Source organism: Gymnoscopelus microlampas, assembly GCF_963454915.1.
Source record: "Gymnoscopelus microlampas genome assembly, chromosome: 12".
NCBI classification, from domain to species: domain Eukaryota; kingdom Metazoa; phylum Chordata; class Actinopteri; order Myctophiformes; family Myctophidae; genus Gymnoscopelus; species Gymnoscopelus microlampas.
Window position 1 is genome coordinate 21,496,047 of NC_139949.1, and position 12,769 is coordinate 21,508,815.

At 40.6% G+C, this 12,769-nt stretch overlaps 1 protein-coding gene across 2 annotated transcripts in view; it reads right to left on the minus strand.

Moving 5' to 3' along the window:
- Positions 1–12,769, minus strand: part of tmem132e (transmembrane protein 132E) — a 467,019-nt gene that overhangs the window by 13,544 nt on the left and 440,706 nt on the right. The gene's annotated exons all lie outside the window — the stretch shown is intronic.

Genomic DNA, 12,769 nt, shown 5'->3' on the forward strand with positions numbered 1-12,769 from the left:
AATGGATTTAATGCTATAATTTAGTCACACAGCTCCTGTTAACTCTTTAACTGCCAGAGTATTTACACATCTACCCCCCTTCCCTGCCAGAGAATAACATTGCAAAAATAGGTAAACTGTGAATTTTGTCTCCGTTTATTTTTTAACATTGAAGTGAATGGAGCAGAAAATCTTCGCATCGCGTTATCTCCTGCTTCCTTTGTGATAAAAAAAAAAAAACATCTAAAATCTCGTCAATCTCGTCGACGGCTGGCTGAGCCATGCGGAGAAAAACGAGAAATGTCGTCAATGGCAGGTAAAGAGTTAATAATTGTCATTGGTTTATAAATATTTATAAAACTTAATTAGAAATAGTCAATCTACAAGCACACAACGCGTGCCAAAAAAACCCTAAAAAAGGTTGAAATATGGAGATGCACGTTTTCTGCCTGACAGCGACAATGTACTATGTTTGTGTACTACAATTAGAGAAATCTAATTAGAACAATCATCTCTGTCAATAAACACAACATAATTGCAATTATTCAAATAACGAATGCGCACAGCACGTGGAAGGATTTCAGCTTATTATGTGCAATTGCGCACTGTAGGAATTCCACTTCCAGGCCCAAATCTATGTTATAAACAGCTACTAGAAGTACTGGCACAGGGGGCGGTTAAGGCTCGTAACATGTAGGCTCTGATGCAGCCTGACAGCGAGTTCCGGGTTCGATTCCTGTCTGAGCCCGGCAGACCTTTACTTTAAGTCACTCCCTGACTCTTCCCCGTTTCCTGTCAATCCCCACTGTAATCAAATACAGGCAAAAAAGCCGGGGGGAAAAGAATGGAGAAAAAAAAGAGTCACACAGACTTGGTTGATATTCTTAAACTATTTTTGTAATCTCTTAATAATTGCCTCAAGGGCCAAGAAATCACATCACACGAACAATTCAAGACCTTGTTTTATCTTGACTCAGCATGAATTCTCCCTGATCTCTTATTAACATCTGGAGAGCCCTCTCTCTCATACTGTAGAGCGTAGATAGCTCCCCCGCTTGAAGAACTCGTCTGTCCTCCCTAATCATGCTCTCTCTTTGCTTTTCAAAGGTTTATGGGATGAGAAGCTTTGGATGTGAGAGGGAGAGGAGGGAGAGGGCCAGGCCGCATTGGCCACTGTGCTCAGATTAATGACACTGAAATAGGAGGCAAATGCATCCAAAGAATAAATGGAGCCGTACCACTGAAAATTCACACGAATAATCTCTTTCTTTAAAACGGAGGCAGGGGGCTGTTCAGTATGATAACAAACACTTAATACGTTCAACTTAATCTACCTAGCCAACGTAAAGTATGCCGCACAGTCAAATCCTCAGTTGTTTTAAAAATGTACCCCTAAGGCTAAACAAATGATTGTACACAAGCTAAAGACAACACCCTGTGTTGCACGCACCAAAGGGCCATTTGCATCTTATGCAACCAAATTAAACCACTAAATGTAGGTAATTATGCATGGAGTATTACAGATTAGCCAAACCTACCATGGGATAGACATGTTATTTTCAGCATTAACATCCTGATGTGTCCTGGACAGTGATATTTTGCCAATTAATGAGGACACTTAACAGACACTGCATCTAACAAGGCGTGCATGAAGGATTCAGAGGGATAACAATTAAAGTGGAACACATTATGCACACATCATTTCACTAGCTGCATCTAATTTACATTTTAATCACACTTGTTGGCCCTGCACCTCCACTCCAAAATGCACACTTGATGATGTTGAAGAGTCATTGTGAGTGACCTTTTGTTTGTTAAGTGAGAGGGGTACAAGGGTTGACAACCTTATTTCCCGCTGTCTGACCATATTAAAAAAAGACCCATGGCATACTATGTTTATAGCACAAGCATTTGCTTCAGTGCCAGCCCAAGGTGTTTTGGGGGGGCAAAAGAAGAAGTCTTATAGAAGAAAAGTTTGGACGTCGGAAGGAGCATGTAATGGCCTTTATGGGGCCCCCAAATAATTTCCCAACGGACAAAAAAGAATATATCATCTGTCATCTAGCTGCACCAGCTATACAGTAACTGTCTGCACTGCACAGGATACTGGCTGTTTTAGCAACTGAGTTAGCTAATGTTATTTACAAACCACCACAACCGTGAGAAGGCTAAGATAACGTATTGGTGCTGTAGCAGTTTTAAAATTGAGAGTTTTTTCATTCTTTTTTTGCCTCACACAGATGGGTAGGCTACATTTGTTTCATGGCAGCTGGACAGTGACACCTAGCTGGATAAGCTACTGCTGGCAGTTGACAGGCAGTGACAGACAGTAGACACTAACCTTACCTCACCTGCCAGTTGGTGGTAATCGTCAAGTGTGCTGTGCACAGCATCCACAACTTAATAAAATCCTCCTTCCTAGTTCCAGAATTAGATTTAATAACTTAAATACTTTGTTGACGGGGGTCCCTCAGAGGTCTATACTTGGTCCCCTCCTTTTTTTTTATAGGGATGCTTGGGTTCATGTGGTTATTGTCTCCGCCAGAGGTGGAGAGTATGTTTTCGTTCTTGTCCTTCCGTGTGTCCGTCCGTCTCAGCCAAGCTAACATTGGTCAAGCTTCATGTGACACGTGACAATATGTTGTCACCAATGCTTTTGATTGGCTAGCGAGACGCATGACGAAATAAAAACCTATAAATAGGTGAGTCACTTCAAAAAATCATTTATATTTTTTGAAGTGATCTTCCGTCAGCCAAGCTAACATTGGTCAAGTGACACGTGACAATATGTAATATAAATAGGTAAGACAGGATTAATCAGGAACAGTATTGGCGGAGACCTGTGCTCCAAGGAGCACATTTTCTAGTTTTTTTTTGTATTACATAAAAAAATGTGATTGGGAAAAATACAAAATCTTGGAGGGAGGGGGCCCCAAAACAATTGTGGGGTCCTAAACAAATGATACTTTGTTTAGTGGGTTGTTCCAGCCCTGTTTTATGTCTGAAATGACCATTAAGTGAACAAGCATTCTGGGTGAACATGACTGAAATGGATCTCTAGAGCAACGACAGATCCAAAGCTTTGTGACATGGAAAATACGGCAACCCGTTTAAAAGAGGATTGTACGTGGGGTAATGGGCTGGGGGTTGGTTGCATTGAAACAACCTTAATGGAACATATCTACTGTATGTCTGTAAGCATAACATTTCCTCATGATGCATTGCAGTTAGCTACTATCTCCAACGAGTGAAACCTCCGTGTGTGACAAAGTATATTGGGCATTCCGGTTTACAGCCAGTCAGTTACTGTATGAGAAATATTGAAAAGATCACATGGCCACTATATTCGATTAGTGCTGACTGATGTTTGATTGGTTGGTTGATTGATGTTTTTTATTGATATAAATGCATATGCAAGAATATTATTTGTACATTATGTCAAACAAATAAAATGCAAAAGGGAGGGGGGCACTAATGATTGCTGACATAGCACATGGGCAAATCAGGAGGCTTTTGAAAGCACAATGAGCCTAACAGTAGCCAGTAGCCACCATCAAATGAGTTGTTACAAATAAAATAAGGATTACGAGGAAGACAGAGCATAGACCTCAATTTATGAATTATGAATTGATAAATCATCAATAAAACACTGGAAGATGCTTTTGAGAAGGCAATCAGATACAGTATGCAAGACTGTCAGCGGGTCTAAATAGAGCAGGGAGCTGAAAGGCCGCAGGTGACGAGTAATTGATGAACATTCACTGCTGCTGAAGCAAGAAGGCTTCAATAAAACATCAGAACATGTCATCAAAGCCAACCTCGCCCAAAGAATCTTTTCAACACTTCCATACCTTTGAATCATGTTTATATTGTAGAAATAATGAATAAGGAATGAGCTCTAAAAATATTGCCCCTTTTTGTTTTTCTTTGGGAGGTCATCTGGAGTTTTGTGATAACTTGCAGCATGCTGTACAGTAACTGCAATAGCACTCGTGTTATTTATTTTGTTTTGTTGTCAGGGCTTGAGATGAAACGCACAATCGACTAAATACTTGCACTTAACATTTCCTCTTATCTGCATCTTGCTGTGTTTTTGTCACTCGGGATTCTACCAGAAGCAGTTAGACTTCTCGAAGCCTCGCATTCCACAATATGGATGTTTTTCTCCTCCATCATCATGCACTTCAAACATTGGGTTTGATAGAATACACAGCTTTCGGTGTGAAAAGCCAAGGGATCAGCGGAGCTGTGAACATTATGGATATCTGCCAGTTATGTTTTGTCTTCTCTTGTCTCTAGGTCTCCGACTAGCTGCAAGCACAGACAAACCTGAAGAAGATTATTAACCTATCAAGCAGTGAAAAGTCCTCACGGAAATGTATTCTTATGCAAAAGGCGAGACTGGGTATGAGATGAGTTGACAGTATAGTCAGTTGTTTATTTACAACTTTATTTATTGCACTCCAAATACAATTCAATAGTTCTTGTCAGAGTCAGCCGGAGACACTTGACCTGTTCAGTCATCCCTTGAAGCCTCAAAAAGCGGTGGCAATAAAAGAAAAATGGCCCGCCACCTAAAATGCCAAATAATAGACCTGGGTACATAGCCTTCTTTCATCACTTGGCTGGTTACCACTGCCTGCAAAAAGCCTATTTTACTTCCAAACACTGATGTTGATCAAGCTAGTAGCACCATCCCATCCATGTGGCCTGAAGGCTTTGCAGGTTTGCAAACAACTCAGTAAGGCAGAAAGGAAAGGAGAAGCAGAGAGCCAAACAGATCAGATCTGTCTGTGCTCAAGAACAAAATATGCATGCTCGCACGCACGCACGCACGCACGCACACACCCGCACGCACAACGTGCACGTACACCCGCCCACCCACGCACCCATGCACTCACAAACACAGACACTTGACAAAATGTAATATTCAGAACAACAGCTTCAACAAATTGGAGCTCCATCTGTCTCTTTTTGCGGACTAAATTGACAGATCAATTTTGGTGTGGTTATAGTTAGATTTTTTACGCTGTCTCCTAAAGTGGCATGCGAGACGAACGTTTCTCATTATACTTTTCGTCAGTGAAATTAACATTGGCGTGCGCTGATGTGTATCCTGTCTCTTTTAAGCTCATTAGCCGATAACAGGAAGTGTTTTTCGGTAACAGGGATAAACTAATTGAGTGACAATATACATGTACATACATGAAGTCTCTCAAAACAGTGAACAATTAAAGGAATGATGCTCACATCCCAGATCCACATTGGAGCCACACAATTCTCATGTGGATCCCAACATCCACATGATTCCATTTAACCCATTAAGACCAAACTTTTTCATGTCAAGGACCCCCAAAATGATGTATTTGGCAGCAGATCCCCATCTAAGATATTTTGTTCCAGGACCCCCAGAAGCAAAGATTTGAGTTAAAAAATGATTGCTTGAAAACAATACATATTCAAAGATTTGCACACATTTCCACGATTTTTCAAAAATAGCAGATCTACAAGCTATTTTTGAATAGCCAACGTGTAAAATAATGCTTTTTAGCTCAAATCAAAACGTGACACAGATGCATTCCAGGTTTTAATGGGTTCAAGGTGGCTCTCAAAGAGCTAGCTGTCTATGAGAGAGGGTCTGGTCTGGTCTGCCCGTCCGTCCGTGTGTCTGTCTGGAGCTAATCTCGCAAAGTCAGATCTCAACAGAGCTTGGATTGCTCAGATTTGGGCACGGATGACGTCATCGACTAGACTCTTTCAGATACAGGCTGTCTGTATAAGTAAGTGGTTGCCGGTGGAAACGGACTGAAACCTTTCTCAAAGATGGGAGTCATAATAAGTCATAAATACATCAGAGATGACTGGCGTCATAGACTGGCCACATGAAGTCTGAGATCAAGAAGCCAGACTGTAATTACACCCTGTCTTTCGGTCACAAATTACATTCCACCATCAACCAATCACCAGACTAGCTTATTCACTTAACTAAAAAAGGCCCCAATTCTGAATTTATTTCCATATGTATATAATCCTTCTAGGCTTCTTCTTATTTTTGTATCTTTTATTTCAATATTATTATCATTGTATGTTGTTGTAGCACAGTACTTTGAGAGTCAAGTCAAGTCAAATGTATTTATATAGCACATTTAAAAACAACAGCAGCTGAACCAAATGCTTTCCAAACAAATAGCAAGAACACAACAAAGCAACGTAAAGTCATATAAAAATGCAGTAGCAACAATAACAGAACAGAGGACCTTGTACCTGTATGAGTAGTGACAAATAAACCTTCTTGATTCTTAATTGTCAATTTTCATATTCATATTCAGGACGAAGGCTAGAGTAAGAGAAATACTTCAGTTCTCCATCATAAGATGGATAAATCATCCATTGGACTGAGCCCTTTAATAGGGACTTAGGGAGCACATTGATGGACTATATACAGGGCTGTTCATTTTTCCAACAGGGTCAGGGCTCTCACTAAAATATGCTCCATAAATGCAGATATTTAATTTCTTTTAGACCTTTATGATTTGGTTTTTCTACGACACCCATCATTCAAGTTGAATGGGGCGGAAGGCAAAGTGAGCGATGTGTTTAAACGACTCCATAGTAAGTGCAGCTGAAAGACCCAAGTATGAATACACACAGATCTCAAATCATTATGGTGTGTTTTTGTAAATGAGACATCTCAGGATTCTTCTAATTGGAACATTGCTAATGCTGTCGAAAGTTAAAGGGAATGTCGATTCATTTATAGAATGCAGCTGGAGTTGGAATTTGTATATCAATGAATGACTCACTGATGGTTTGACGTCAAAAGGAAAGCAATGCATTGCTGAGCACTTTGCGATATATCCGAATAAATAAACAATGAATAGATCTATTAATCCATACTTTTCTCTGTGTGTGTACACACAGATGTCTCTCTATGCCTGTCTCTCTATCGGCCTCGTAGATTGGTTGAAACATTTGCCCATACAGTATGGAGATCCCTTACAACGGGTACTGCAAGTACTCTTGATAACAGGTACTGCACTAAATACTGTACTCTCACAGCAGGTATTGCACTAAGTACTCTGGCAAAGGGAACTAACTGCACTAAGTACTCTGGCAAAGGGAACTGCACTAAGTACTCTGGCAAATGTGTGCGCTAGCATACTCAAAAGTAGGATTGGGTTAAAAAAACAGTATCAATGAAATGAATAAGGCAACTGACGTTGGCATAAGTGGGATGATACAATAAACAGTGAATATTGAGCCATTCCACTAGATGAGATTGGGACAATGGCCAAATGTAACCAGTTTACTGAGATGCAATCATCTTCAGCACAGCTCTATAGAGACACTAGATCACTGGTTCTCAACGTCTGGTCGGAGGCCCACCACAGGTCCAAATGGACTCTGACAAATGGAACCCAATGGACCCATAAGGGTCAGAGTTAAATGACACTGAGGATTTACAGTGTACACTATACAGTGTAGATTTGGGTCCCAGAGATAAAAAATAAATAAATAGGTATCCAATGGGGATACGTGGCCCTAATGCATATCAAACTGGTCCTTGAAATGAAACAGGTTGAGAATCAATGAACTAACCTATTATACTGGAACCCCAAAATACACTGTAACATTCTTGGTGCTAATTTGTACACATATAGAGTGAACAAATGGAACCAAATGGATCCATAAGGGTCCATTTGGTTCCATTTGTAAGACTCTCAGGGGCACAGACCAGTAAGGGTCCATTTGGACCGCTGGTGGCCCCCGAACCCGACGTTGAGAACCCAGACACCATAGATGATGTCACAACCATTGAAAGTCATATCAGTGACATAATTAGTTTAAACCGCCTTGTTTTCTGACAAGCACCGAGAGGCATTATGTACGGAGGGTAAATTGATCTACAATTATTCACCCCTTTCAAGAGATTACAAATGATGTATTGCTCATTTAGGATGATGGATGGCTGACATATATATCTTTCCTCTTCACTTCACTATCATCAGATGCATCTATCAGACAATTATTTTCTGTCTCGCGACAGGCTGAGAGTGTGATCACTCACGATGGTCCAAACTGTCAACAACTTTGTTTTTTACGTTCCAACAAATGACCAGTCAAGCAGTATTAGATCACTGCACTGAAGCATAGTCGCAACGTATCTACCTCGACATATTGTTGCTGTCAGGCAGAAACCTCTTACGTCCATATTCTAACTTTTTATGTTTTTTCATAAACTACTTCCCTACTTTGTCATACTACAGTGTCATAAAAAAGTAGCAAAAATGGCTTATAAAATCTATAAGCTCGGTCACGATGCAATGCGTTTTGAGCTTGTAGATGTGCTATTTTTGTATTTGAATCCTGAAAAGTAACATTTTTGGACATAATGAGGTTTCCAACCGACAACAGCGATGCTTTGACTGATGCATTTTCTTATAGTTTTTAAATCTCCGCTAGCGTCCGGGCTATAAAGGAATGGCTATGTCTGTTGCACAACGAAAATAGCTGATCTACAAGCAACGCGTCAGATAGACTTTCGCTATATTCCTTGTATGAAGAAGTAACCCTACAGTATATAGTCAAGTGGTTACAAAACTTAAGACCAGTAGCCTTAAGATCTTATGTTATGAAAGTATCGGAAAAGACAGTCGTATGTCTGGCAGGTGGAGGGAACACTTGATCCCCCAGGAGTTCACTTAAAGAGCAGACAGAGGAGAGGAGTACGCCACACTAACCTTATTCCTACAGTATCTGTAATGTGATTTGGAGGGCCCCATGACTCATGTCAGGACTTTATATATAGCCTGCTCTTTCAATACCGTTCAGCCATATCTGCTGGCGGAGAGATATTTTTATGATTTCCATCTCGAATTTTAATATCGTCGGTTGGATTGGGAACTTAATGTCAGATGGGTCACAGTGTGTGAGAGTCAACAGCGTCTTCTCAGAGAGACTCCGTCGCTCAAATTTTTTTTGAAAATAGCCTATCTAATGTGCAGGCTATTTTCAAATAGCCAAAGTATAAGATAGCGTTAAAGTGGATAAACTGATTTTGATGATTTTTAACTAATCTTTGCTGAGGACCCTATGGAAACCCATCAAGGACCCCTGGGGTCCCCGGTCCCCACTTTGAGAACTCCTGCATTAAATAATCATGATTGATGTTTACATCATATCAAAATAAAGTGTCCGGAACATTAGCTATGTCTAGTTTGTCAACCTCAGGATATTTAGAACAAAATAATGTACTTGTAATAGTCAATAACAAGTGTCCTGTTCTTCCAGATATTATGGTTAATGTAATAATAGAATAGAATAATACTGCTCCAATTCGACACTATCTAACTAGAAATACATGTTTGGTTGTGGTGACTTCATGATGAAAGGCTGCTGGTGACTCAGCTCAGTAATAAGCTTCCGTGTAGTGGATGCTTTTGTGTCTACAGTAAGGAGAGGTTCCTTGAACTGAAAGTAATTAAAGCAACGGATACAGTTATTAAGTTCAGACAATCCCCACCTACACCGGGGCAGCCGTAGCTTAACGGGTAGCGAAGGTCACCGGTTCGCCTCCCGGTCCGTGTGTGTCCCTGAGCAAGACATGAACCCATAACAACTCCCCTTCTGAGCGGCTCTTAGCAGCCATCAACTGGGTGAAGCTGAAACTCAATTTCCCACGGAATTAATAAAGGCCTATCTTCCTTTATCAATGGAGCCGAAACGCATAATAAGCGTCATTTTTAACAAAAGATGCATGCCATCTCTAAAAAGGTGCAACGTCTGTGTTTTACCAGTAAAATGAATAATTTTAATGTGCGCAGTTTTATGATGACTCTGTTCTATAAATCTCTTATTGAACCGCTTTTATCTTTTGCGGTTTTGCTTTAGTTTTTTGTACCTTCCCTAAACATAAACAAATATATTATAAATATATTAAAATGAAAATAGATATACAGTACAAGCTCACAATGTGTCATCATGATGCAACATGTTGTGAGCTTGTAGATTATATATTTTCACTACCGGGTATCTTGAAAATAGTTCTTAATTGAATAATTCATAATGTTTTCTTTTTGTAAATGTGGGTCCAGGGAGACTCCAAATGTCTCTGTTGGGTGTCAAGCTGCCATATTGGACTGTCCTGATGAGAGTTTGACCTCTGTGCTCTTGGCCGACAGTACAAAATCCTCACAGTACAAAGAGATTCAGATTCTCCTTTTGTTTGTACCACCATTTGCACACATCATTTAGACAACCTTTTGTTTTGTCTAAGTGCTATTTTGCACAGCCTTGAGGAATTCAAATTGATCTGTGGTTAATTTTCCCTCTGGTGGGACAATAAAGCCTTGAACTTGAATTGCACTTCATTAACCACTTAAACCCTATTTACTTTGTTGATATGGTGTCCCCCAGACCCAGAGGCCTACACTCTCCCGGTCCCCCCTACACCAAATATCGATTAAATCTCGATTTAAACAGTGGTGGACAGCCGCAAAGTACATTTACTTCAGAAGTATATTTTTTTGAGCATCTGTACTTTACTTGAGTATTTGTATTTTTGGATACTTTCACTTTCACTCCACTACATTTCAAAGACAAATATCATACTTTTGACTCCACTACTTCTAGATAGGGAAAAAGTACATCATGATTTAAACATTTTCAGCCAGTGTTTCTCAAACTTTTAAATTTCAAGGACCCTTAACTCTGACAGTCTACAAATGGACCCGTTAGGGTCCATTTGTAGACCATTTGTAGACTGTCAGAGTTACTTGTAAGGGTCAATTTAGAACCCCCTGAAGCAGTGGTTCTCAACCTGGGGGTCGCGACCCCCCGAGGGGTCGCCAAATCATTTGGAGGGGTCACCAGATGCTGTTCTGAATGTGCTCAAAGAAATGAAAATCTGAATAAAAATAATACATAAATCAGTTTCCTTTGTTAATATTTCAGTAAAAACACATCATATAAGTCACACAATACAGGTCCAATTTTTCGGAGGAAGAGAGGGAGCGAGGAAGTGTGTGTGTGTGCACACCTGCGCGTGTTTGTGTGCGTGGCACTGGCCACAATGAGACATGAGGTGCATGGAGCGGTGTGGTGGATGCATCTTGCTGTTAGTAAGATACTAAGATCCATAATAAATATCACACACCTAACACCCCACAAGTATTTTCAACCTCGACCTGCAAGTGAGAAACTCAAAGTGGGCAAGCTGAGGCACAGCAAAACGGGGGATAAATTGATCAGCCCCAATGGGTCTGAGGTTCTGACACACGAAAGCTTAACGTCTGAGTTTTTTATGAGAGGCGGAACTGCAGGGTCAGGCTACTGGAGCTGTGTGAAGACAAGAGGTGCATATATTTTCCTCTCGGATGCAAGTGTAATATTACTCCTCTTATCAAAACCCTGGTTTTAGAAAATGTACCTATTATTATAGACATAACAATGAATTAATATAGCTATTTATTTAGTATGGCAGTCTCAGTCTGTATGTGTGCACACACATGTTTGTTCAGAGTGCACACAAGCATTTGTTCAGTGCGAGTATGTTGTTAGATTGGTGAGTCGTGAAGGAGGGGGGGTCGCGAGCCATGGCCAAGTCTCTTTGGGGGGTCGCCAGTCAAAAAGGTTGAGGACCATTGCCCTAAAGGAAGTCCCTGGACCCCACTTTGAGAACCACTGATTGAAGCCCTATTTCAAATATAGTGGAAAATAACAGATCTACAAGCTCACAACATATCACAACACGCTGTGAGCTTGTAGATCTGCTATTTTCATTGACTGTTGCCCATGCCCAGAATAGGGACATGCTAGGGTTCATGTGGTTAAAGTTCCTGTCTTGATGTTATGGGGTGCAATACATCTTCAGAAGCATCTCCCATAAAACCTTATATCTCATCAAATCAAAAGTTAAAGCCTCAATCTGCGATTTCTTCAACAGACAGTGTATAATGGCAGGAACGTATAGGTTTACAACGATAATAGCAAAACATATTGTATCAATTGTTTAGGAAAACGGAGTGCTGGTGTGGGGGGCTTATTCATTTTTTCTCGCATTAATCCCCAAGATTAATCCCCTCCCCCACCCCCAATCACGGCTGATATACTGTGTCAGTGGTTCCCAAACGTTTTAGCTCGAGACCCAAAAGAGAAATGTGATGGGTCCCCAGGGTTTGGGTCCCCAGGACCCAAACTAGTGAAAATAGCCGATCTACAAGCTCACAACACGTCGCGATGCAACGTGTTGTGAGCTTGTAGATCTGCTATTTTCACTACTTCTTAAAAGTATTTTCTTCCCCTCTAATAAATGGATTTGTTTTTATTATTATTATTATTTTATGGAATTAATTTGAAAAATGTAAAAAAAAAAGGTATATATATGTTTGGGGAATTTTTTGAATATCTCTTAATATCCTACTATAATTCTAGTAACCTCACGGTGGTGGTGGTGGTGGTGACTTGGTTGGGTGGACTCTTGATCAAACTGCGCATGCGTCGTTGCCAGGTTTCGCGATAGAAACAAGCAGCAAGGTCTATGAAAACGAGGCCAAACCAAACGAACCCTATAACACCAACATTGGCCCTAAAGCGCTTACAATAGGCGGACATGGCAACACATCACATTCCAATCATTCCTATCACTACCAGGACTCCACCCCCTGAAAGCCAACAACAGCCAGCAACAGCCAGCAACATTACACACACACACACACACACACACACACACGACGAGAACCACCTACGACACATCCCTCTACAATGACGACCTCACACGCAGCTTCAGCGA